This window comes from Bos taurus, chromosome 2 (genome assembly GCF_002263795.3).
Source record: "Bos taurus isolate L1 Dominette 01449 registration number 42190680 breed Hereford chromosome 2, ARS-UCD2.0, whole genome shotgun sequence".
NCBI classification, from domain to species: Eukaryota; Metazoa; Chordata; class Mammalia; order Artiodactyla; family Bovidae; genus Bos; species Bos taurus.
The window spans coordinates 77,247,867-77,271,265 of record NC_037329.1 but is presented as its reverse complement, the minus strand read 5'-3'; the positions used below and the strand labels follow the sequence as shown (position 1 = coordinate 77,271,265).

At 35.9% G+C, this 23,399-nt stretch overlaps 1 pseudogene; it reads right to left on the bottom strand.

Moving 5' to 3' along the window:
• Positions 1-8,167: 8,167 nt before the first annotated feature.
• LOC526877 (sentrin-specific protease 8-like) lies at positions 8,168-8,836 on the bottom strand (annotated as a pseudogene).
• Positions 8,837-23,399: the final 14,563 nt, after the last annotated feature.

Genomic DNA, 23,399 nt, shown 5'->3' with positions numbered 1-23,399 from the left:
CAACAATTCCAAACTTAACAGGGATCCCAGTAGTAAAAGCAATTCAGAAGGAAATTCAGACTGCTCTCAGATAGCCACAGAGAAGCAGTTTATGTTTCTGGAGTAAATTGAGGTGATGGTCATAAAGGGTAGAGTTGTCTTTAAACTCATCAGGTTGTATACATTAAATAAGTACAGTTTTGGAACTTCTCTGGTGTCTCAGATGATAAAGAGTCTGCCTGTAATGCGGGACACCTGGGTTTGATCCCTGGGTCAGAAAGATCCCCTGGAGAAGGAAATGGCAACCCACTCCAGTATTCTTGCCTGGAAAATCCCGTAGATGGAGGATCCTGGCACGCTACAGTCAATAGACTCTCAAAGAGTCAGACATGACTGAGCGACTTCACTTTCTTTCACTTTGGCATGTCAATTATACCTCAATACATTGGTTTAAAAAATAATACAACGGAGCAATTTCTACAATATTCTGAAGAAAAGTAAGCAAGTGATTCTCTAACAGTATGTCCAAGTAAGTTATTTTATTTTATTTTTAATTTTGTTGTTCATCATGGATTTATTCTTGTATCAGACTTTAATGTTATTTTATTTTGACTGTGCTTTGGAGCGTGTGGGATCTTCATTTCCCAATCAGGCACTGAACCCATGCCCTCTGCAGTGGAAGCTCAGAATCTTAACCATTGGGTGCCAGGGAAGTCCCAAATTGCCATTTTAATTCGCAGGTTATAGACATACCTATACAATCATTTAAAGTTTGGAGAAACTATGTCAAAGTGACTCCTACTTGAGAACAAAAATGAAAACTCAATCCAACTAAGAAATGAGTCCAAAAAAGTAACTTGAAAATAAAATGCACTGTAAAAATATTTGGTAGTGAGAATTTACTTCCATTAAAGTAGAATGAATTTGTTGTTATCCCGTCCCTCAGTAGTGTCTAATTTCGACCTCATGGACTACAGAACGCAAGGCTTCCCTGTCCTTCGTTATCCCCCCAAGTTTGTTCAAACTCATGTCTATTGAGTCAGTGATGCCATCCAATCATCTTATCCTCTATTGTCCCCTTATTCTCTTGCCCTTGATCTTTCCCAATATCAGGTCTTTTCCAATGAGTCAGTTCTTTGCATCAGGTGGCCAAAGTATTGGAGCTTCCACTTCACCATCAGTCATTCCAATGAATACTAAGGATTGATTTCCTTTAGGAATGACTGGTTTGATCTTCTTGCAGTCCAAGAGTCTCTCAAGAGTCTTCTCCAACACCACAGTTCAAAAGCATCAATTATTTGGTGCTCATATTTCTTTATAGTCCAACTCTCACATCCATACATGACTACTGGAAAAACCATAGCTTTTGACTAAATGGATCTTTGTCAGCAAAGTGATGTCTCTGTTTTTTAATACACTGCCTAGGTTTGCCATAGCTTTCCTTCCAAGGAGCAAGCATCTTTTAATTTTCAATGCTGCAGTCACCATCTGCAGTGATTTTGTAGACCAAGAAAATAAAGCCCATCACTCTTTTCATTGTTTCCCCATCTATTTGCCATGAAGTGATGGGACTGGATGCCATGATATCAGTTTTTTGAATGTTGAGTTTTAAGCCAACTTTTTTACTTTCCTCTTTCACCTTCATCAAGAAGCATTTTAGTTCTTTGCTTTATACCATAGGGTGGTGTCATCTGTATATCTGAGGTTATTGATATTTCTCTGAGCAATCTTGATTTCATCTTGTGCTTCATCCAGCCCAGGATTTCACATGAAGCACTCTGCATATAAGTTAAATAAGCAGGGTGACAATATACAGTCTTGATGTAACCCTTTCCCAATTTTGAATCAGTTGTTTGCTCCATGTCCAGTTCTAACTATTGCTTCTTTACCTGCATAGAGGTTTCTCAGGAGGCAGATAATGTAGTCTGGTATTCCCATCCATTTAAGAATTTTCCACGGTTTGGTGTGATCCACACAGTCAAAGGCCCTAGAATAACCAACGAAACAGAAGTAGATGTTTTTCTGGAATTCTCTTGCTTTTTCTATGATCCACCGGATGTTGGTAATTTGACCTCTGGGTCCTCTGCCTTTTCTAAATTCAGCTTGTACATCTTGAAATTCTCAGTTCACATTCTGTTGAAGCCTAGTTGAGTACTATAATCTGGTAGATTATAAAATGTAGATTAGAAGATAAAAAATCAACAAATTTTAACAATGTAGAAATCATAAATTAAAAAAAATATGGATATGAAGTGAGGGAAGACAGAGGTATTATATGTGTGCTAATTTTTTTGCCTAAAGAAAAAATCAGTGGATACTCAACATGGATAAAATATGTTCTTTAAAATTAGGATGAACTTTAAATATTTATATCATTTTTTGAAAAATATTTTTGCATGTCTATATCTTGCAATAATATTCACCTGTACTTCAGATTCAGTACTTCACATTTTTTTCTTTAATTTAAGTAAGATGAAATGTATGCTTTATTTAAATATCATGCCTGCTATAATCCTGGCTTTTAACTATTTATTCTCTCTCTTTAAAAGTTAAATTTTCTCTGCCTCTTTTCTCTCTGTTTACATACTTTTCTTCCTTTCTGCCCTCTATTTGTAGATATAAGTGATATCTGGAATAATGTTCATAAAATATATGAAATGGTTGTTTCTGAAATAGGAAGTTGGGGTCATTTTTATTTGTATTCCTTTACTTTTCTGTAAAGGAAAAGTAAAAGCTTACTTAAAAGTTACATAAAAACTGACATAAAAGTTACTTTTATTACTTTTCCCCCTCATTTTTCATAAATATATATCATTTAAAAATTAAACTATACTTTTAAAATGAACTCACTCTTTTTACAATATGTGAAGCAGCAAGATTCTTCACAACACCTCAGGGCTGTATGCTCACCAGTTCCCTGTCCTGGGTGACCTTCCAGTTAACAGTGGTTCACTGAGGTCCCCTTGGGACCTTGCATTCTTTATCTATTCAGCAAATGGCTTGCACTAGATGTTTTCTGAACTACCTTAAGGCCATGTGCTCTGTGGTTCTAACTAGATCCCCAAGGACTCAGAGAATTAAATTGCGCTTGAAATAATAAATAGAAAATGTACTTTAAAAATTATGGAAGACAAAAATGAAGCTTAAATAACATTTTCTGGCCACATTCCAAAGTTTCCATTATTCTATTGATTGAGAGAACATATGAATTGCACTTTAATCAGTGCCCAGTGAACATTAAATTGACCTTGAATTCATGGCCAGTGTTGAAGTACAGGTCTTCATCAATTTGATGCAGCCAGCAGTGAAGAGCCAAATGGAGAAGCTCTGATTGTGCCTCAAGGCTGGAATTTATTATATTTTCAGTAAAAACAATTTTTGAAGTAAGATGACGGTTTTCCTCTGAATTGTTTCATTAAAATTTGATCAGAGAGAAGAATGCTTCTATTTAACTTCAGAAAATGTAATTTTGGCTTCACTCACAGCAAGAAGTTTTCCACAGTGTTGCTCACAGTTGTGGAGAGCGCTAGGATGAATTGTATTTCCTCGTGAAGTACTATTCCAAAAACACAGCCATCAGGAACAATACCATCTATTTGTCAAACTTGTCTTAGAAAAACTACATACTTGTAAATATTGTCCGTTTATAATATCTGCTTGCATGGCACTTGTGAATGTTCTTGAATATTTGGTTACAATAAACAGTAGCTATGCTCAGGGTTGGAACTTTCATCAGTTAAGAAATATCATTTACCAAGTAGTCTTTCTTGTCCATTAAATATTTAGGTTTTCCTTACTGTAAAGCAGAGGAATGAGAAAGGCACAACTACCTTGCTGGTCGTGTGTGGGAGACACAATTTGGCCATGGCTTTGGTATTCAGTTCTACTGCAACAAAAATGGTCTAACCTGTTTGATCTCCAGTATTATTTTAAAGCACACTTTCTTTTAAAATTTCAATCCAATTTTAAGCCCATTATCCTTTCTACCAATAAGCCATCATGGAGACTAAGATTAATACCATTTTAAAAGGACAGGAGATAATTTCACTGTTGGCAGTATTATGAATAAAAGTTCCTATTTCTCCCTGAGGTATATCTCACAGAGCCTAGCAACAAATTACAGTGTATTTACAAAATAAATTTAATAAATAAAATAAAACACTGCTTTGTTACTATATAGAAAGAACAAAAATGATTCCATTAGAAATACAAGCAAACCTTCTGTTAGACATTTTTGTTAAGTCTAAGACAGAAGAAGTTAGGGCTAAGGATTTGTCATTTGAAGTTTAACATTTTGTGAATCAATTGATCTTCCTAGAAGCCAAACACACACACACAGACACACATACACACACACACAAACACAGATACATAGACACACACAAACATGAGTATAACAAACTTATCAACAAACAAAAAGGGGAGGTTTTTGGCAGACAAATGTTAACTCTCATCATCCCCATCCTCTAGTGTCACTTGCAGCTTCCTTGATGTCTCAGTAGGTAAAGAATCCACCTGCGGTGCAGAGGCAGAGGAGACGTGGGTCTGTTTTTGGGTCAGGAAGAACCTCTGGAGGAGGAAATAACAGACCACTCCAGAATACTTGCCTGGGAAATCCCACAGACAGAGGATCCTGACAGGCTACAGTTCCTGGGGTTGTAGAGTCAGACACAACTGAGCAGGCACGTACTTCTGCTGCTGCTGCTGCTAAGTCACTTCAGTCATGTCCAACTCTTTGCGACTCCATAAATGGCAGCCTACTAGGCTCCTCTGTCCCTGGGATTCTCCAGGCAAGAACACTGGAGTGGGTTGCCACTTCCTTCTCCAATGCATGAAAGTGAAAAGTGAAAGTGAAGTCTCTCAGTCGTGCCCAAATCTTAGCGACCCCATGGACTGCAGCCTACCAGGCTCCTCCATCCATGGAATTTTCCAGGCAAGAGTACTGGAGTGGGTTGCCATTGCCTTCTCCGGTAGGCATATACTACATAATGAAATTATAAAAACCCAAAAGACAAGAAAAATTCTATGCACTATTATTGGCTTCTAAGATGGACCAGGGCTGTGAGCCAAGAGATGTGAGCAGACTTTCCAAGTTAAGGGACACATCAGACCAATAACTAGACCTTCCAGCTAGCAAGGGAATGGAATCTTGGTCTTACAACTGCAGAGAACTGAATTCAACCTGAATGAAGCTGATGAATTATCTCCCAGAGGCTCCAGATAAGAGCCTGAAATGGCCCATATCTTGGTTTGTCTGTGAGATCCTAACAGGGAAACCAGTTGTTCTTAGTATGCCTGGACTTCTGACCCAGTCATAAGATAAACATTTTTTTTTTTGCTTTAGGCTCATTCATTTGTGATAATTGGTTACATAGCAAGAGGAAATAAATACAAGAGGCAAGTGAGTGGTAGCCAAAAGGACAAGGCCAGCGTTGGAAGGTAGGAATGTTGTCAACATAAACAGATAGCAGGAAGAGTTCCTTCATGGTGATGGAGCAATTCTGTACCTTGATTTTAGGAGTGGTTGCACTAATTTATAAGTGGAAAGCACTGCATATAACTGAACACTCCCCTATGTAATCAGACATACACACACACAAAAGGTTCATATAAATAATGGTGAAAACTGAATAAGGTCTATAGTCTAGTTAATGGTATTGCATTCATATCAGTCTTCTGGTTTTTATATTGAACTATAGTTAGGTCAGAGAAGGCAATGGCGCCCCACTCCAGTACTCTTGCCTGGAAAATCCCATGGATGGAGGAGCCTGGTAGGCTGCAGTCCATGAGGTCGCTAAGAGTCAGACACAACTGAGCAACTTCACTTTCACTTTTCACTTTCATGCATTGGAGAAGGAAATGGTAACCCACTCCAGTATTCTTGCCTGGAGAATCCCAGGGACAGGGAAGCCTGGTGGGCTGCCGTCTATGGGGTCCCACAGAGTCGGACACAACTGAAGCGACTTAGCAGCAGCAGCATAGTTAGGTAAGTTGTCACCACTGGGGAAGTTAGGTGAATGGCAAATGGACTGTATGCCTTTTTTTTCATCGAGGTAGAGTTGATAGCATTATTGATTCAATATTGACATATTGGCATTATTGACAAAATGAACATAAGTTTGAACAGTATCTCCAGGAGATACTGGAGGACAGAAGAGTCTGGCATGCTATAGTCCATGAGGTCACCGAGAGTCAGACACGGTTAGCGACTGAAGAACAAAAGTTGATTTACAATGTTATGTTAGTTTTAGGTGTACAACAAAGTGATTTAATTATACATAGATTTATATTCTTTTTTTCTGATCGTTTTCCCCCGAATCTGTACACTTTTGCAACTTCCTATGAATCTGTAATGACTTCAGAGATTTTTAAGACAATGAAAAAATGAAACTGACCATTACAGTGTAGACCATCCATCTCTTAGTAAATCTTTGAAGCAAAATGAATCCCAAAGTTGACCTCATCTCAGAGTTGTGAGTTTCAACAATAGATTAAATTTTCATAATGAAATTCATTTCTTGAACACATACTTTATGAGGTACTTGAACTGTGTTACTCAATTTAATTCTCATACCAAATATCAGATCTGGTTACCAACACTTTCAGATTACAGACAAGTGTATATGAACCTCCGAGAAATGACTTATCCACGATCACAGGTTTACCTTGAACCAAAGATAATGGACAAAGGAATCTTCTTTGACAAATCACTGCTACTCCAAAAAGCAACAGAAAAGAACTAAGGATAATGTAGGAAGACTGAGACATATGTAGATTTTTAGAATCCCAGAGTCTTAGTTACTATAGAGATAATTTTTTTTTCTTCCTCTCCCCAGAGTAGAGATGATGGAGAGAAGAACATTTATAGAAGTTTGATGGTCACCCATAAATTTCTGATGGATGCAGTTGGGCTTAAGAAAATAGTTTGGCCTGGCACTAGAATATTGCATTTATTCATAAAAATGTCCAACTACCTCTAAGTAACCTTTGTATTTATTAATTAAAAGGTCCTCATAAGCTTCCTGTTGGAGAAGGAAATAGCAACACACTCCAGTATTCTGCCCTGAAGAACTCCATGGTCAGAGAAGCCTGGTGGGCTACAGTCCATGGAGTAGCAAAGTGTCAAATACGACTGAATGACTAACACACAAATTTCCTGAAGTCAACTAGATTTTTTTTTTTTTTAAGAAAGAATAGTATTTCAAAAATTACATTGTCTGCATTCTTTAGTTAAATGAACAAGTTTAGAAAGGCCACTTTTTCCTCCTTTACAAAAATAAACCAACTTTAGCAAGTTCCAGATGCAAAACAAGAGGTCCACAACAGACATTTATTTCAACAAAGTTATTTAAGATTCTCCCTTTCTTAAGGTGCTCAAGGAATCAGATGGGCGACTATGGGCTAACACCACTTTTATAAAGTACTGGCAAAGGTTATAGCTGGGAAGGCAATGGCACCCCACTCCAGTACTCTTGCCTGGAAAATCCCATGGATGGAGGAACCTGGTGGGCTGCAGTCCATGGGGTCGCTGAGGGTCAGACAGGACTGAGCGACTTCACTTTCACTTTTCACTTTCATGCATTGGAGAAGGCAATGGCAACCCACTCCGGTGTTCTTGCCTGGAGAATCCCAGGGATGGGGGAGCCTGGTGGGCTGCCGTCTATGGGGTCGCACAGAGTCGGACACAACTGAAGTTACTTAACAGCATAGCTGGGAAAGCCTTTGCTTGTTGAATGAAAGAGATATCACAGAACTGAGTAATTGATAATACTTTGATCTTGAATTAGGTTAGGTTTTGAGATCTGTTTCCAGCCAGTTGATCTCTTGAAATATGTGGGCTGTGCAATAATTTTTTTGATTGCTCTATGATTTTCTTCTTGCTTTTAGATTTCATATATTCTTAATTTGTTTTACAGATCATTTTTTCCCCTCTTTGGAATAAACCAATGTGGATAAGAGAGCCCAAAAGGGAATTAATCAGTTTTGGTGATTAATATTGTTCTGAAATTGCGGTTAAAGTAAAATTTTTCTTTAGGATAATACAGAGAACAACATTCTTTTAGGATAAAGTAAGTATTCTAAGCTTTCCTCTCCTACGCATCTTCCCTCAGGCACTGAGACTGCAGCCATTCAATACATGGGGACAGGCAGAAAGAAGAGACTTCAAAAGTCAAATATATTTCAACAGCTAATTTTTAACAAGTCTGGCAATGAGATATTTCCATTCTTCTCTCTTCTGTGTGATATATGTAGGAGTGAGTAGCTGCAGTAGTGATTCTGGCTGTTGTCTAAAGAAGTTCTGACACAAAGCCTCAGTGTTACATATCACGTACATCCCACAGTCATAGCTGTTTTGTCGAGCAGGGGCTTTCTCTGCCACAAAGGCCAGTTTGTATCCTTTTCTGCCTAAGAAAGCTTCTAGTTTCTCTGCTACCTTCTTTGTACGGAATGAGTTACTACTACTATGAGAATCATAATGAAAAAAAGCCATTTTTATCTTGCAGATAAACAAACAAGCTCCAGTGGTTCCCCCAGCTGTGTGTGTGGAATTATCATTGATGGCTAAAAATATAACTCTCTTATTTGGGAGGTCCAACTGCTCAAGGTACATGGCCATCTCTGCTGGGTTGCCAGTGCACTTGATGAACTGAGTAACTTCGGAGCTGATGAAGCAGACATGGTCAGTGCAGTCATGAAATTGACTGTTGGCAAAGTATTCAAAGGCAAACCCAATATCATGGTCATTGAGACAGCTTGGAGGATCCAGTAGTGAGACATCTAATTGCCGCAGTACATTGTCCATGTAACTCAAGACTACTGGATCCATCTTATACTGACCAGGGGTGTTCAGAAATTCCAGAAGCTGCTTTGGACCTCACCACCACTTCCAGCCTCCAGGCAGCTCTGTACAGGCTGGAAAAGTATCTAGAATTTTATTAGGAATTCTATAATATTCAGACCATTGATAGAAACAGTTTTCATGGTGAATATTCTCACTTGATCTTCTTTATATTTTTCACATAGCTTTGCCCAGTTGAAGACAAGCTTTTGCAGGTTAAGCATTGCATTCTGTCTTTATTTCTAGCCTGAACTAGGGTAAAAACCCTGCCTAATGCATAGCAGTGGAGCTTAATGATATGGAACATAAATAAAGAGGAAGTGTCCTACCCCACCAAGGACATAAGACTTTACTTTAGCATTGTTTTCAGTCAAATCTCTAATGGAGAATTAGGATTGCAACCTGTTGAAACATCTTTGAAAATACATGCAGATGTATTGCCAAATATATACCGAAAATTAAAGGAAGTTTGTGTTTAATGTTGTCCTTTCAAAAAAAAAAAAAAAAGAAGAAGAAGAAGAAAAAAATGAGAGGAGAAAAGAAAAATTTTTTAAGTTGTGGGGGAAAAAAAACCTCCCATTTATTCAAGTTCACTCTGTCTTGATTTTCTAGAATAAGTCAGACCAAAATAAAGAAAAAAAGAAGCTACTTAAACATTTACCCTTGGAATTTATTAGTTCTAAAATAGGCTGATATATTGGGTTAGCCAAAAAGTTGTTTCAGGTATCACTTCATGGAAAATAGATGGGGAAATAATGGAAACAGTGAGAGACTTTACCTTTTGGGGCTCCAAAACCACTGCAGATGATGACTGCAGCCATGAAATTAAAAGACACTTTCTCCTTGGAAGAAAAGCTGTGACCAACCTAGAAAGCATATTAAAAAACAGAGACATTACTTTGCCAACAGAGGTCCATCTAGTCAAAGTTATGGTTTTTCCAGTGGTCATGTATGGATGTGAGTGTTGGACTATAAACTGAGCACCAAAGAATTGATGCTTTTGAAATGTGGTGTTGGAGAAGACTTTTGAGAGTCCCTTGGACTGCAAAGAGATCAAACCAGTCAATCCTAAAGGAAATCAATCCTGAATATTCATTGGAAGGTCTGATGCTGAAGCTGAAACTCCAATACTTTGGCCACCTGATGTGGAGAGCTGACTCACTTGAAAAGACCCAGATGCTGGGAAAGATTGAAGGCGGGAGGAGAAGGGGATGACAGAGGATGAGATGGTTGGATGGCATCACTGGCTGTATGGACATGGCTTTGAGCAAGCTATGGCAGCTGGTTATGGACATGGAAGCCTGGCATGCTGCAGTCCATGGGGTCACAAAGAGTCGGACATGACTGAGCTACTGAACTGAACTACGGAAAATTCTGAACGAAGTTTTTGGCCAACCCAATACTTAGCTAGTTTAAGAATAATGCAAATTTATTAATGGTAGTTAATAAATTAATTATACAAGTATTATTATTATGGGGCTAACCAGGTGGTGCTAGTGGTAAAGAATCTGCCTGCCAATGCAGGAGACCTAAGGGATATGTGTTCAATCCCTGGGTCAGGAAGATCTATTCCCTGGAAGAGAAAATGGCAATGCACTCCAGTATTCTTGCCTGGAAAATCCCATGAACAGAGGAGCCTGGCAGGCTACAGTTCATGGGGTCGCAAAGAGTCATACACAACTGAGCACGCACACAATTGTTAGGGGAAGCCAAAGGCATTTTGGCATGAAAGCTATTAGTTTTTGAATTTGACATGATGGAATTTAAAAACTTGCCTTAAATTGCTTTTTTTTCTCTGAGACAGAATATTCAACCTCTATTAAGAAAAGGACAGTCCAGCAATCACTCTTATAACAAGGCAAAGAGATCTTAATGGGATGGAGTCAATTCAACCACCAGAAAAGAGACTTGAAGTATCTGTTAAGATGAAGGGATGAGAGAAACTGGGAACCAAAACAAGGGTTAGAAAGATACCTATAGGACTAGGACCTATTCAGCTGGCAGTATACACCTCAGCAGATTTCTTTAAGATATAAAAAATATGAGGATGCTCTTGAAAAGGACCAATGTATGAGGTTTAAATAAAAAATATATATATATTGTAAAGAGTCAATCATTTTTGATTTTCAAAACATTAGTGATTTCATGTGGTTCAACCTATAGTACAAGACAGAAAATGAAACAGATTTAAGAGAGCAATCTTTTTTCCTTAAAGGGTGGTAGATACATATACAAAATTATTTTATCATTCCTTATAAGTTGCAGGGCATGGGCATTTCAAAAAGAAGCATCTAAATTCATATATTGAATCAGTATGCCCTGCTTTCTGGGATCAGCAGCAAGGTTTGATTCTCCAAAAAATTCTTCATGCAGTATGCATGTCGTGCATGAAAAATGAAGTCTCTGAACTTCCTCATGGGAGATCATTGTACCATTCACTAGTTCTCATTAAAATCTCTCTCGTCCTGATTCCCATCTTAAATTTTCCTTTCATTAATTTCTTCTATTATGTCCAGTCATGCCCAATTTTATGTGAATATATGTGCACTGGTCTTGAAAAGTAATCTCACCAGTTTTATTTTAGAGGAATATTTGATTATAGCACTTGAGAAAGTGCAAGCTTGGTACTCATATTCAAGTGGCAGATTCATCTTAATGTTTAACACCTATTTGTCATTAAAAATATTTTTTTTTTGTTTTTAGTATGGCTGAAATTTGATTGTTAATTAAAATTTCATTGCATATATCTTGGGAACCTGCAATTCAAGAAGCCTGATGAAATGTAAATGATTTGATGTACATGTGAAAATAAGATAAGAGGTCAGACATAATTTATAATAATCACTGTTAATTATTGGGATTGTTCAATGAGTTATGAGAAAACTGGGGCCACTTTATTTACATGTATTAGAATAATAGCAATGTTGATAGGCACAGGAATACATTTTTATTGCTCCAATATCTCAAAAATAACTATCTTTGAAATTATTTTTCATTATAGGTTATTGCAAGATATTGACTATAGTTTCCTGTGAAAGTGAAAGTCACTCAGTAGTGTCCGACTCTTTGAGACCCCATGGGCTATATAGTCCCTGGAATTCTCCAGGTCAGAATACTGGAGTGTGTAGCCTTTCCCTTCTCCAGGAGATCTTCCCAACCCATGTCTCCTGCTTTGCAGGCAGATTCTTTACCAGCTGAGCCGCAAGGGAAGCCCTGTGCTATACAGTAAACCTTTGTTGCTTGTCGCATATCTATGTTTTTTAACTAGAAATGCAGCATTCTATTTATATTAAGTCAAACAAGTGGAATGAAAATGTCATAAACTTTTTAGTTGGGCAAAAATTCATGTTTTCTAAAATATATATTACATGTATTATTTACATATAGGTATATAAAAGAGATACTCTTGAGAAAGAACACCAAAAAAAAAGGAGATGGAAAAGTTGGAAAACATAAGCTAAATAAACTAATTTCAAAAATGATATATGTGTATTTGACATGCACCTGAAATATTGTAAGTCAACTATACTTCAGTAAAATATATATATTAAGGAAAAAAATAGCTGTCTTTTTATCTCACTCTTTCTGGTTGCCACTCCATTCCTCTCCTTATCTTTTAGCAAAGTGTCTTCAAGTGCATGTCCATACCTACTACCTCTAATTGTACTTCTGCGTTCTCTCTTGAAACCTCCCTAGTCAGGCAGTCATCTCTAGCAGTTCAGGGAAACTGTTTCTTTCAAGACACTCATGGCCTCCACATTGCTAAATTCAGTGCTTACTCTCATTAGCAGTATTTGACACGATCCATCTTTCTCTCCCCCAGAAACAATTTCTTCATTTAATTTTCACGACATGTTAATGGACAGCTCCCCCTCACCCTTCTGACAAAATTTAGCTACATCTTTTCAGTTTTCTTCCTTATCTCTAATCACTAAATATTAGAATTCAAGACACAGGATTCAATTCATGTCTCTTCTCCCTCTCCTTTCTACATTCACCACTGAACCACAGATGATTTTATGACTCTAAATACAAGATATATGTTCATATTTTCCAGATGTATCTCTCCAATCCAGGCTTCTGCCTTGATGTCCAGACTCTTCTATAATATTTTAAAAACTGAGTTCATATTATATCAGTTCAGTTCAGTCCAGTTGCTCAGTCGTGTCTGACTCTTTGCAACCCCATGAACCGCAGCATGCCAGGCCTCCTTGTCCATCACCAACTCTCGGAATTTAACCAAACTCATATCCATTGACTCGATGATACTATACAACCATCTCATCCTCTGTCATCCCCTTCTTCTCCTGCCCTCAATCTTTTCCAACATCAGGGTCTTTTCAAATGAATCAGATCTTCACATCAGGTGGACAAGACATTGCAGTTTCAGCTTCAACATCAGTCCTTCCAATGAATACCCAGGACTGATCTTCTTTAGGATGGACTGGTTGGATCTACTGAAATCCAAGGGACTCTCAGGAGGCTTTTCCAACACCACAGTTCAAAAGCATTAATTCTTCTGTGTTCAGCTTTCTTTATAGTCCAACTCTTACATTCTAAAGGAGATCAGTCCTGGGTGTTCATTGGAAGTACTGATGTTGAAGCTGAAACTCCAATACTTTGGCCACCTGATGGAAAGAGCTGACTCATTGGAAAAGACCCTGATGCTGGGAAGGATTGAGGGCAGAAGGAGAGGGGACGACAGAGGATGAGATGGCTGGATGGCATCACTGACTCGATGGACATGAGTTTGTGCAGACTCCAGGAGTTGGTGATGGACAGGGAGGCCTGGCGTGTTGCGGTTCATGGAGTCACAAAAAGTCGGACATGACTGAGCGACTAAACTGGACTGAACTCACATCCATACGTGCCTACTGGACAAACCATAGCCTTGAGTAGACAGATCTTTGTTGACAAAGTGATGTCTCTGCTTTTCAATATGCTATCTAGGTTGAGCATAACTTTCCTTCCAAGGAGTAAGCGTCTTTTAATTTCATGGCTGTAATCACCATCTGCAGTGATTTTGGAGCCCCAAAAAATGAAGTCAGCCACTGTTTCCACTGTTTGCCCATCTATTTCCATGAAGAAATGGGACCGGATGCCATGATCTTAGTTTTCTGAATGTTGAGCTTTAAGCCAACTTTTTCACTCTCCTCTTTCACTTCCATCTCCTCTTTCACTTCCATCAAGAAGCTCTTTAGTACTTCTTCACTTTCTTCCATAAGGGTGGTGTCATTTTCATATCTGAGATTATTGATATTTCTCCCAGAAATCTTGATTCCAGCTTGTGCTTCCTCCAACCCAGTGTTTCCCATGATGTACTCTGCATATAAGTTAAATAAGCAGGGTGATAATATACAGCCTTGATGTACTCCTTGTTCTATTTGGAACCAGTCTGTTGTTCCATGTCCAGTTCTAACTGTTGCTTCCTGACCTGCATACAGGTTTCTCAAGAGGCAGGTCAGGTGGTCTGGTATTCCCATCTCTCAGAATTTTCCACAGTTTATTGTGATCCACACAGTCAAAGGCTTTGGCATAGCCAATAAAGCATAAATCGATGTTTTTTGGAACTCTCTTGCTTTTTTGATGATCCAGCTGATGTTGGCAATTTGATCTTTGGTTCCTCTGCCTTTTCTAAAACCACCTTGAACATCTGGAAGTTCATGGTTCACATATTGTTGAAGCCTGGCTTAGAGAATTTTGAACATTACTTTGCATCCTCAAATGTGCCCTTCTCAGTCTTTTCAGTCAGCCTTCTACAGTCATCCTTTGGTATCTGCAGAAAGTTGGTTCCAGGACACCCATGGATAATAAAATCCTTAAATCCTCAGTTTCCTTACATAAAATGTCATAGTACAGTGGACCCTCTGTAACTCACTGAGGAAACACCCACCAGAGAACCAACTGTAATCAATTTTGACTCCAATTTCTGTAATATTCCACTTCTAAATGTAACAGAAAAGTGCAAACCTGACTCCATGATGGATCGATTCCTTGAGCTCCAACCTTTGTACTCTATTACCTATGCTTAGCCATACTAGCTCTGCACCTTTTGTAAATGAACATTGTCTATAACCTGAAGTATACAAGATAGCCCACTCTCAAGGCTCTGTCTTTTTAAATGTATAACACTTTCATTGGTATACAGATAAAAAGTTGTAGAACATAGAATAATATTTTTCTCTTTAAAGGTTTCTAGAAATACTGCAACCATACCTTCCTGAACAGCTGCGGGAAAAACAGGATTCTGGCACCAAGATGTTTGCAACAACCAGCCACCCACAAGTATAAAAAAAGCCTGGACTCTAACTTGGGTAAAATGGGTGTTTTGGAAACTTGTTCACCATTTTATTAGTTTTCTGCTTTTCTGAACAAAGTCACTATTCATTGCCCCAAGACCTGGTCTCTCAATTTATTGGTCTGTCATGTGGTAAGCAGTATAAGCTTGGACTTGATAACACAAACTGTTAGCAAATCCTATAAGTTTACTTAAAAGTTTTGTGTAGATTGTGATGATTTATCATCAGGTTCACTGCTCTCTCTGTAGTCCAAACCACCATTATCTGTATCTGGTTTGTTGTAAACAACTGTTTGCTATTGTCTGACCTTTCCATTTGTGCTTCTTAATCTATTTTTCCACACAACAACCAGATCTAACTTGTTAAAATATAAATCAGCTATTTTTCTTCTTTATTCAAAATCTTCAGATATTCTTCCTCCTTCATGGAATGAAAGCCAACATTCTAGCCCAGACCATCAAGGCCTCACAAGGCTTCTTTCCCCACTTTTGTATCTCTCTTGTTTTTTTCTCCTTAGCCTGTCACTGATATTTTTGCCTCCTCCTCCATGAGAATAGATTTGTCTACTGTTTTCACTGCCACAGTACACAGCATGATATTTAGTACATAATAGAAACTCAAGAGTATTGATTGATTTGATTAAACTAATTAATAATTGTTTATTATTGTTGTTATTATAAAAGAGTATCTAAGTCATAAGCTTATATCTACCATGATACCAAAATAAATATTGAACAATGGGGAGCATATTAATCAGCTGTTCAATTAACTAGCTTAACATACTTTTTAATTAGCAAAAGAAATTGATGCCGTCATTTTTTGAGTGGACAACCTTCATTCATTTATTTTAGCACTTTTTAGGAAATGCATTTATGCACCATTTAACATTAATAAATTAAGTGCTATTATCTCTTCATTTATAATCACTATTTACATAAACACTAAGGAATTGGGTATTGCTATTTATTGAATTACAACCTCTGTTGACATAAAATACTACACACAGAAATTAGTCTAAGAAAGTCCAGAGAGTAGTTGGGATATTTGCTAATTTTTGAAATTTAGATAAATTTCTTAGAGTTGTAAGTTAAACTGAAATTTCATAATACTTTAATATTTTAACTTCAATATACCATGTAGTTTTATTGAAAATTTATTTCAGGGTTTTGTTTTGTTTTGTTTTGTTTTAAGAACTCTCTCATTATTTAGATTATTTTTTTTCCTTTGGCCTACAATATATGCTTGGTCAGTTTCCACATTAACTAATTAGTCATTTTTTCTTCTAGATGATACCAGTTACTATGAAAATTATTTTCTGTGGAAAATTATATAGGAGAGAGAATGTTTTGGCTGCAAAGTTGGGACTCATATTCAAAGTTATGACAAAATAACTTGAATGGGAGCCTAATCTTTAACTTTGATATCAATCAAGTAATATATTGAGACTTCCCTAAATTGGAAATCAACTTGGAAGCATTTTACCATGAATCCAATTGAAATATTAAGGGAAAATATTTTATTTTCAAATTCTTATTGAAAGTTAGTGTTATGTCATGAGAAGTGGTAATTAATAATTATAAGAGAAACTCTGGCAATAGAAATTGTGTGAATAGGAAAACAACTGGAATTTGTTAGATCTGGTGTGTATAATTTGAGAGTACGTAATATTTATTGCATTTTAGTGGTAAACACATTAATAAGCCCTTCTCTTCAGTTGCATGCCTCATTGAGACATCAAGATTTTATAAAAATATACATCACAAGTTTATAAAAATCTACCACTGACAAATTGTATATGAAATATTTATTTATAGTATTTATAGATATTAATTTATATTTATAGATATTTACAGTATGTATAGATAGGATTACATTAATTAACAATCCTTATTTAGCTAGTCTGCTCATTCAAATTTTACTGAAAGTGCTCTTTAGATCAACTTATTCATAGTTATCTAAATGTCCTAATGCTTGGAGAGGATTAAACATGAATTTGTCCTGTTATGCAAGCATGAATAGAGTAGTACATACTCTACATACAGTATTTTTAAAACCGTATAACTTTTATATCATAAAGCATTAATAAAGTAGTGCTAATACATATATATATAGAATATATTATAAAATAATTTATTTAAATAGAATCACATTTTTATCTCTCTGTTACTCCATGTTTTAAAACTATTAAGTTTAATTTTTCCACATTGAGGTAAATTTAGATACATATGATTTAAAGTCTGGGCCATATGATATTTATAAAATTAACTTCAGGGATTTGTGAGAGGCACCTCAAAGAGTCAGTTGGACAAAAGCTGAAACTGAGAAACAGTTACCATATTATGAAGCAACAAGCATGTTGTGAATAATATCTCACAGAGTCAGACACGACTGAAGCAACTTAGCAGCAGCAGCAGCAGCAAATCACTGCAGATGGTGACTGAAGCCATGAAATTAAAAGATGCTTGCTCCTTGGAAGAAAAGACATGGTAGGTAGAAAGCACAAAGAGATTTTCCATTGGAGCTCCAAATTTAAAGCCACAAAGATGGATGTAAATGGCAGCCATAAGTTGGGAATTCAGCTACCTCTTACCTAAGCAACTGTACTATTTAGGGTAAATGATTTCTTAGTAACACTGATTTGCCTAAAGAATACTGGGAGTCTTACAATAGATCATAGCTTAAAATCAAGTAACCACATTAAAATAAAACTTACATTTTCTACAGTAAAATTTTAAAATTACAAACTGTTGATTTAAAATCAGGAATTATTTTCATTTGTTATAGTTCCCAAATCTGTTTTTCTTTGCTATCAACTTTTATGGAATTGAGATATAATATTTAGTTTTAAAATAACTTGGAATTCATGTTAGTAGGTTTCCCATTATTCCCTTTATTTCTATATCAGAAATTTCTAAGTTTTGATACTCTTTTATTATATAATGTGTTCTTTACTCTGTGATAAGAACATTCCAGCTCATTTGTGCAAGCCTAGGACCCACCTACCAAATTGTTGAGTTATCATTATGGAGTCTGAACAATTTCTTTGATTCACCATATCTTAATAATTTCATTACACTTGTAAAAGTCAAAGAAAATAAGTTATTAATAAGCACTGATTATGAATATGCATTAAACAACTGGAAGGGAAAAATTTTAGCCTATTGCTCTTTTGATCTTCACACGTTTTTCAAATTTTATATCAAACAGAACCTCAAGTATTTAACCAGTATTAGTTGCATTAGTTTTACCTATTGGAAGAGTTTGAATAACACAGAGAAACATAGTTTTCGGAAAAACAATTCTAGGTTTATTGACTATAGCAAGTTTTCCAAATGTTCTGCTGTTAAAGAGCCAATTCTTGTTTAGATGGAGATTTATTTTCTTCTGTATACCAGTAGGATTCTTTTGACCAGGACGGAGACAGAATTAATAAATACGTTGGTTTTAAATGCTTCAGAGCACTAGGATTCGGAGGATTCCACAAAAAGAAATATAGACAATGTTCTTTCGGTTTGTCCTATAATCAATATTCTTGCCAAGTAATAGGGATCATGTCTAAACGGACCTGTCTTCTTTGGTTTGGCTTTGAACAAGCCTCCAGTACGGCCTCAGCTGTTCACATTTGGGTTTGGAATCATATGGCTGACATTTTGAGTTGTCATCAACCATTTTGTTGTTAAACATGAAAAACAGACCTCTTCTAAGTATTGTTAATTAATGCTCTCTGACAGTGTCTTATCACAGGCTAGTATTGGGTATTTGGAGGGTTTTTCCCTTTAAAATTTTGTTTCACTGCTGTTATAATGTGTGATTCTGCTTCTTAACTTCTCTTTATTAAGTACATGTTCGTTCTGATGCCAAGTGGAGTTTTCAGTGTTTGTATAAGTGTCTTCATTATATATTATATTAATTTGTTAAATTAATTTATTCCTACACCCAGGAAGAAGCAATATTGCATTCTTTCTAAGATGTAGCAATATTTTGTCTCAGATGGTAAAGAACCTGCCTGCAATGAAGAAGACCCATTTTGATCCCTGGGTCCAGACGATTCCCTGGAGAGGGGAATGGTTACCCACTCCAGTATTCTTGCCTGAGAAATTCCATGGACAGAGCACCCTGGCAGGTAATAGCCCATGGGGTCACAAAAAGTCAGACATGACTGAGTGACTGACACTTTCCCCTTTTCCCAAATCTTTAAATGCTTCCAAATATTTATTTTTTTTCCAAATATTTAAAGACATGCAATTTCACTTTTAATAACCTAACCAAAAAAAAAAAAAAAGACATTAGAATAGAAATAAAGCCAAATATATTCTGTCAGCTATTCAAGCCACCTCAATTGCAAACCACGATGATTAAAAAATATAATAAAAATATGAAGGTGCCACCACTCTTGCACAGATTTTTAAACCATATGGCTCTAGATATGTAGCCTGGATCTGCCTTTTACAAAGTCTGTGAGTAGAGCAGCCTACATAATCTGTCAATTTCATTTAAGTTATTTTTAAGATCCATGTTTTTACAAGTACTCAAACCTTAGGCATCATTTCCCCCAGAAAACCTTTCTAGTCCCTTGCCAATATAAGTTTGGTGATTTTTATAAATGTACTCCCTTGTGGCAGCCTATTTTGTGTTGCAGTTTACTGTTTGCTTATGTGCTTCTGCAACAAGATCAACATCTACTTAAACTAGAGGCTGAACTACTTCTCTTTATCTCAGTTTCTAACACTTGTTTAAAGTATAATAAGGGCTTCACATATAATCACAATTCTTTCTTTCCTTATATTGCCCAATAAGGTTGGAAAAGATTATCCATATTTAACTAATCAAAGAGCATATATATTCAATGAGCCAAGACAAAATCAAGATTACCTGATTATGCTATTATTTTAATTTGAAGTAACTGGTAGAAGTTTAATGAAAAGTGTAGGAGAAAATTTTAATATGGAAATATATCCCTGGATGAGAAGATTCAATAACACAACACTGACGTACATGTGTGCATGCTCAGCAGTGTCCAACTCTGAGATCCCATGGTCTGTAGCCCACTATGCTCCTCTGTCCATGGAATTTTCCAGGCACAAATATTAGAGTGGTTTCCATTTTCTTCTCCACAGAATCTTCCTGAACCAAGGATCTCTTGTGTCTCTTGCATTGTCAGGCAGATTCTTTACCACTGTGCTGCCTGGTTTCTCTCCAGATCACTGTAAGTCCAACTGCACCGTGTTGAAGGAGTTTCCTTGGAAAAGGAAAATGGACAAGAAAATGCACAAGGAGGGAGAATAATATTTGGAAAAGAAGAAAATGAGCATAACTAGTTTGCCAAACCATATGACAAAGCCATAATAATGAAGTCAGTGTGAGATTTATGCAAAAATAAACAAAAAGATTTAAAAATAGAATCCATAAATAAGTCCATGCATATTACAGTAATTTAGTTTACATAAAGTGTGACATTTCAAATCAGTGGGGAAAAGATAAGGTATTCAATTAAAAATATTTAAACAACTGGCTATTTGAACAAGAAAGTAAAGAGTCAGATACTTATTTTATACATTCTCCTATCTTTCTGCCTCTCTTACATACATACATATGTATAAATACATGCACACATATTTAATCAAGGCATATCAAACGTATTTTTTAAAAACCCTTAAATATTTCATGAAAATATAATATTTTCAACATTGGGAAAAATAAGATCTCTAAAATAAAACGTGAACTATTAAAGAAAAATGCATAGGTTTATCAAGGTTAAAATGTCAAACTTATGGTTAACAAAAAGTAAAATGTTGTAACAGTTTAAAAAAAGATAAAAGAATAGAATGATAAAAATAATTTCAGCTATTCTCTATAGAGTATATAAGAATGTCTTAGCATATACAAGAAAAGAATAAACAAAAGCCTAGCCAAACTGTATAAAGACAATTTACAGAGGAAATTCATATAGTTAATAACTCATGAATAGATTCTAAGTGTCACTAGTGACCCTATAAAGCACATTTTAAAAGACATTATAATGTGTTTTTACCCATAAGGCTGAGAATTATTTAACAATAGAATCAAATATTGAAGTATCTTCAGGGAACATATTGATGATAGTTTAATCTATATAGCAGTTTTGTAGGGCAATTTGGCACAATTAGCTAACATTTAATATGTACATGCTGTAGCGTACATGGAAATTGAAATATAAAGTAGTAGGCATGAAACACATAATGTTATAAGCCAATGGTAGAACAGTAAATTTAAAACTTTTTAATAAAAAATAAAATGTGCATAATACATGGCTCAGTAATTTTAATCATGCATTAATATATACCTAAAGGAACTCTCCCATGTTAAAACTAGAAAGCAACTAAAAAGATATATACTGTAGCATTGTTTATAATAGCACAACAATAGAAAACAATCTACTGTTTGTGTGTGTGCTGTGTGCTAAGTCGCTCCAGTCATGTCTGACTCTGCAACGCTATGGACCGTAGCCCACCAGGTTTCTCTATCCATGGGATCCTCAAGGTAAGAATACTGCATTGGGTTGCCATGCCCTCCTCCAGGGGCATCGTCAAGACTCAAGGTTCAGACCAGTGTCTCTTAAGAATCTACTATATATCACAGGAAACTCTACTCAGTATTTTGTAATAACTTACATGGAAAAAGAGTATGAAAAATAATTGATATATGTATATTTATAACTAAATCACCTTACATAGGACGCTAACACAATTTTGTAAATCAACAATACTCCAAAATAAAATAAAAATTAAAGAGAAACATAAAACAGTTATGATTCCAGATGGCACAATATTATCCAATAGGTTAAAAGAATAAAAATTACATTTTTGTTAACCCACAGATATCTAAGGTTTATATGTTATAGCAGCTAGCAGTATCATAATCAATATATAATTGGCAATGTAAGTGGGATTCTTCTATTTAAATAGCCTCATCTATGTAATTCAGTGATGGAGTGGCTAGGAAACCAGTGTTCGAGGTTGGAAAGAGAGAGTCTCATGTTACTGGGTTCTAGAAGACTTAGCTTCTGTCAGCAAGTCTGAGAGAGCAAATACATCTATCAAGTTTATGAATCCAGCAGAAGACTTTGGAAAATGGACTTTTAGTTGAATATTTGGTATGAACTGGCTTCATTTAGTAAGGTATTAGAAATAAGAGATGAACTTTAAAAAGCTGTCTGGTTGAAAAGCAGAGAAGAAAGAAAAAATATATAGAGAGGGTTGATAAATGTGGGGTCAAAACTGGTTGGAAAAGTCAACTATTTCTAGATATAAAACAGAAAAAAAAATAAAAGTTTTAAAATGCCTCTGAGAAACAAAGTCTCTTTGACAGACCTATCCATTTGGCAAAGAATAATCTTTTTATAATATCAACAAGGCTATAAAGTGATATATTAGGTATATATATATAATATTTGCTATATTAGGATACAGACACCAAAGACTGGGAAAGATTATATATATATATATATATATATATATATATATATATATATATATATATATAATATGTATTATATATATAATATATAAAGATTAGATAGACAGGTAGACAGTTCTGTATCTATCTATCCAGAGAGAGAGAGAGAGCAAGGAAGGAAGGAAGAAAGAAAGAAAAGAAAGCCTGGGAAATAATTTGGATATGACTAAAGGCACATGACTTGATTAAGAAAGTAAGTGGGTAGCTCATTACTAAGTGGAAGGAATTGTATTCCCAGACAAACCATGAACCGGGGTCGAAGAAGAAGAAGAAGAAACCTTTACTCAGACATGAAAGAGGCAGCAGAAGCTATGTACGCACAATAAAGCACATTCCTCAACATCCACTTCAGATGTGCCCATGTTTGTAAACAATGAGGAAAACTCTTATAACACAGGGCCAAGAGTAGTGGAAAATAATACATAGAAAACAAATATCCCAGAAAACATAACTGAGGCCTAAGCAAAGACCTTCTCCAGTGTCAGATTAGAGAGCTCTCCCAATAATTTCACTGGATGATTTCAACATCTTCAAGGATGAGTAACAGCTTTATGCCTTCTGTTTCTCTGTTTTACAATAAATGTGGTTTGATACTGTGGGTACTCGTTACAGCTTCACTATTGTACATAGAGTTTTTCTATGAGGGAGGGAATAAATAGTCTTTTGTTTCTTGGTTACCAGACCTTGAAAAAAATACATAGTTTATTGTTGCTTGTTTTCACACTTCACTTTTAAAAAGATATTGTATTGCAGATAATTTTCTGGTATTTTCATTTTCTCGCACAAAA